Genomic DNA, 4,660 nt, shown 5'->3' with positions numbered 1-4,660 from the left:
CCCCCGGCATTGGCTGTTCCTTGGAAGCTGCTCTTCCGAGCCCCGCCTTCGCCAGGCACCTCCTATCTCCCATCTTCCCACAGACTCTGGGCCCTGCTAAAGACACACAGAGTCAGCGAAGCCCTGACCCGACCTACACCAGGGGCCTGCCGCAAGCCGCAAAGGCTCCAGGGACACAGCGAAACCCTGCGCACCATGGGGGAAGGCGATGAGGCGTCCCACACCCTGAAAGACATTATACCTTATGTCCCTGCTGCTTTCTTGAAAAATGCAAAAACTCCACCTAAGACTGCAGACAAGATGCACACCCAAGCCCTGTGAAGTAATCTCATCATCTGCCTGATTAAGAAAAGTGCTATCATTATTTACCTGGAATTCAGCAAAACCGGTGGAAAAAAAACCCAAAGTTCCATCTTCAATACAGACAGGGATTCCAGGAAAACACACCGCACCTGGAATAAAGAAAACCATACCGTTAAGCCATCTCACCACCTCTGAACACTCATTACAACATGACTGACCTGAAAAACCACAAGGAAGAGAAGCAGCATACAAGACCGCTCTCTACTATACATGCTGCCAGACCTCACCTGGTCCTTAAGGTCTTACCACCTCCAGCTTCTTACCTGCGATTCTCTAAATGGGATAACATCTCCGCCCAAGTAGCTGAGGCACCTCCAAAGTTGCGAGCGACTGAAGGACCAGTGGAGCTCTAACCCTGGAGATGCCTGGCAGCAGAATGAGCTGCCCCAGCAGAGGCTGTGGTTTATATACCCCGGGCCCTGCCCACCGCCCTTCCCACCATCCCCTGGGAAAGGGACCAGGCTGACCTCCACAAGGCATAGAGCCTGCCAGAGGAGCAGCTGCTCCTTTCCTCACAGGCCTGAGAAGTACAGCATGCAAAACACCAAAACAGAGAAAGCGACCCTTAGAGGAAATGACAATACATGCTCTTTTATTACAACTACATCAATTGTGTCAGCAACGGGGCCCGGTAGGTACGTAAACTTAATTAAACTTTTGCAGGGCGTAGACAGAAAGAGAAAGACATCATCCTAACTTCCATAGGCAAGTAGACCATTAAGCCCAATAACCACGTTTTTATCAAGACTCAATGTCCTTCAGTTTCCTTGTAAAGAAAATCCCACACGTCACTTCTATCGAGACCCCGCGTATTACCCGACTTCTGCCAGAACTACGTTCTGGATAGGACCGACGGACAGAGCGTAAGCAGAGGCTTGTGTGCCGCCTGTAATACAACAGGATGAGAAAGAGCCGATGCTCTAGCCTGCCGCTTTCCTCGGCCGAGTCCGCTCCGGTGCCCTAACCATCGTTGCTGTTGCAGCTTAGGCTGGGCATTAAAACGAGAGACAGATGCTTTCTTTTAACTTCTCTCCTGAGGAAGGAAAGAATGGGAGGGAGACTTAGGGGCTGAAAGAGAAACTGAACTCTTTCATAATGAAATATAAACAGAAAAGTTATACCGAGGAGAAACAACAATAACAGGAAAACAATAAAATAGATAAAATATATACCCAACCCAGTATTGAGCGCCCAGGATGACCATCGCTTCTCTGGCAGGCACGAGCAAAGTCCGAGACTGGACTTGGCGACGGATTGGAACTGGATTCTGGATCTGGTAGCACAAATGCATGGATGGGGATCGAAGGATGTCAAACAGACAGAAGAGTCCTCGGACGCCAGCCGTTGAAGGAAAGGTACTGACCCCTTCGATGCCTCCGCTTTTATACTGAGCGTGATGAGGATGGGATGCGATAGCCCATCAGTCAGATTCGGGTCACCGGTCCCATCTACTCTTCACCATGGGTGCGACCCATCTACCCTTTTCTGATCCAACCCTCCAACAGGGCATATATAAAGGTTAGCTGAGCTGTGTTGTTATAGCAATAGGTATAAGCAAGGGCCTCTCTGCATAGCATCCCTTCATGTTAAGTGTAAACATAAGGTCTTAGCGCTCTGGAAGTGGATACTACCTGAAAAATATGTCATTATTTTCAGAGAGTTCAGTTAGTTGGAAGAGACTTACCTGAAAAGTAGAATTACTGAAATGAAAACTGGTTCTGTTGTGCCTCAGTCCAGCACATTCGCACATGGCTATGCAACCTCACATTCACATGAAAAAAAAAGAAGAATTGCCCAATTGTATTCATGGAGCCACCGGTCAGATCTTCCCTTTAATACCTCATGCCAAGCCACCTTCGTACGGAGCTCCTCTCGGTTCCCCTGCGTTGCTCTGCCCGTCTCGTCTTTCTGCATCTAAAAAAAAAAAAAACCCACACAATATCAAACATTACCCTGATGCAGAGCAGCAGCTTAATTCCAAAGGTCTTGTTTCTACTTAGAAACACGGTTCAACTAGGTCCAACTACAGCCTGCCATCAAAAAAAAAAGCCAGCCCACAAACATTACACCCCACACAAAGCAGCCTAAACATCTTTGAGATATTATCTCCTTCACTAATCATAAACAGCCTCTCCAAACTTTGCTCTGCTTATGCCAACATGCACTAATGAAACACCCATCCCCATAACCTACTGAGAGCTAATCAATTACAGATGACTACACAGCCTTTGCCTCAGTCTCAACAGATCCGCATATTAACTATAGACTCTCATCACTATTCTGCCCGCCCTGGACTCTACACACCCGGGCAGGGGGGGCTCCGAGCCAGACACACACACACAAGCACAGACCAACACTACACAGAACGCTAAAAACAACGCACCTCAAGGGTGAGAGAAAACTCTCAGCAAGAAGGATGACGTCCTGGACGGACGTCACCGTCGGGCAAGAAGACCTGGAGACCGTGGCGGTGATGTGAAGAGGCTCTGTGGAAGCCCCTGAAACAAAGTGTAGAACGTCACCATCTGTGATAAGAAGGGACTGTCAAGACTGATAAGATGTATGTGCAGGAAGCCTGGCTTCAAGACCTAAGAACGTTAATGACATAGGGAAGAAGTCCCAGTTGCCGAAGTGGGCCGTCCAGAAGCTTCTGAGACACAAGACCAATCTATGGTTTAAGCTTCTAAAGCAAGAAAAACGGCAGCCGATTGGTGCTATGCCCACAGGTGCAGGCATTCGAGACCCTAGGGAGGGTGCCCGAGGCGCCACGTCGTGCTCCTGGAGCTTAAAGGTGACCTCGAGACCCGAGAAATGTCTACAACGCAGAACACGGACCACACGAACGACACGACAACAGACACAGGCTGGAACCGCGCTGCCCGGGATGCGCTAGCATCACGCTGAGCAGTAAGCCACATCCTTGACCTGCCCAAAGGAGACTGTGCCCAGGGACAGCCCTCACCACTATGCTAACTTCAAAGACCCCTTTTTGCAGCTGTCAACCTTGTCCCCTTGGCCCCTCTCCGGCATCGGTCTCTCAACTTATCTTTTGGAGGGTCGGGGGTTGGAATCCATCCTTGACGCAATCCACAAAAAAACAGCCATCTGATATCTGCCTGCAGTCACCAAGTTCCTCCTCTTCCTCTGCAAAAGGAAAAAAAAAAAAATCTCACAAGCAGCCACAGCACCAGCAATAAGCACCTTGAGAGGAGATGCCAACCTCTTCCGCAACACCCGCATCCTCCCAAACGCCGTGGCGTTCCGCTCGCCTGCTCCACACCGATTCTGGAGGCCAAAGCTGCAGCGACAATTATTCACGGCACCTAAGATGCCAAGAAACACAACGTTACCATTGCATTTCTGTGAAATCACCAGTTCTGTGCTCCTCCTCGCTATTATCTGGCTCACCTCAAATGCAAGAGGCTAGAACAGACCAGACCCCATCAATACCCAAACCCAACTGCAAAACCTGTCCGAGAAAGACTCATGAACCCACACCCCTTTCCTAGCCATCCCCCAGCACCAAAACTTTAGAAACCCCTTCTCTTCTCCCGAGCCGTCAGGGAAGGAGCCCCACTTCTTGACAGATCCACATATTAACTACAGACTCTCATCACTATTCTGCCTGCCCTGGACTCTACACACCCAGGCAGCAAGGCTCCGAGCCAGACACACAGTCACAGACCGACGCTACACAGAACGCTAAAAACAACACACCACAAAGATGAGAGAAAACTCTCAGCAAGAAGGATGACATCCGGACTGAGGTCACCGTCAGGCAAGAAGACCTGGGGGACCGTCGGGATAGAAATGTCCCTTTCTTCATTTCCAAGAATTAGAGTTCCCTTTCCTTTGGTCATAACGGTCACTGTTATTCACAATGTTAAGCATATAATCTTCATTAACGTCACTTATGGAATTTCATTGTGTTAGTTAAGTTACAATGTATCAAAGTAAAACACAACTACCATCCATCCTTCTTGAACTAAGGAGGAGTTCAGACAAAGTTTGCTATGCTGCTAGGTTACATCTCGCAGGTAAGGCTTCGCCAGTCTAGGTACTTACGCTAAGCAAAACTTCAGTGTCGGACACCAGCTCACAGATATGGAGTTGGGAAGCCTTCTGAGGGAAAGAGAGGGGTGTGCGAGGTCCAAGACAAAGCTGAAGATGTGCTAAGGGCAACCTTGAAGGCATCTATAGCTGTCGTGACACCACGAGAGGGGTCCTGAATGGGCCAGAGAGACCGAAGAAGGTACAGGGACATGAGGAGGAAGTCCGGGGGGTACTGGAACAGAGT

The 4,660-nt window shown here is 49.3% G+C and overlaps 1 long non-coding RNA gene across 1 annotated transcript; it reads right to left on the bottom strand.

Moving 5' to 3' along the window:
* Nucleotides 1–930: 930 nt before the first annotated feature.
* Nucleotides 931–4,470, bottom strand: LOC141734010 (uncharacterized). The gene is made up of 6 exons (XR_012584432.1): nucleotides 4,429–4,470; nucleotides 3,584–3,686; nucleotides 2,747–3,507; nucleotides 2,203–2,277; nucleotides 1,536–1,994; nucleotides 931–1,396 (listed from the first exon to the last, which is right to left on the bottom strand). It is a non-coding gene; the product is annotated as an uncharacterized LOC141734010 (long non-coding RNA).
* Nucleotides 4,471–4,660: the final 190 nt, after the last annotated feature.

Source organism: Larus michahellis, chromosome 22 (genome assembly GCF_964199755.1).
Source record: "Larus michahellis chromosome 22, bLarMic1.1, whole genome shotgun sequence".
NCBI lineage: Eukaryota > Metazoa > Chordata > Aves > Charadriiformes > Laridae > Larus > Larus michahellis.
Note: the sequence above shows the minus strand (reverse complement) of the source record. Positions and strands in the feature narration are given on the sequence as shown.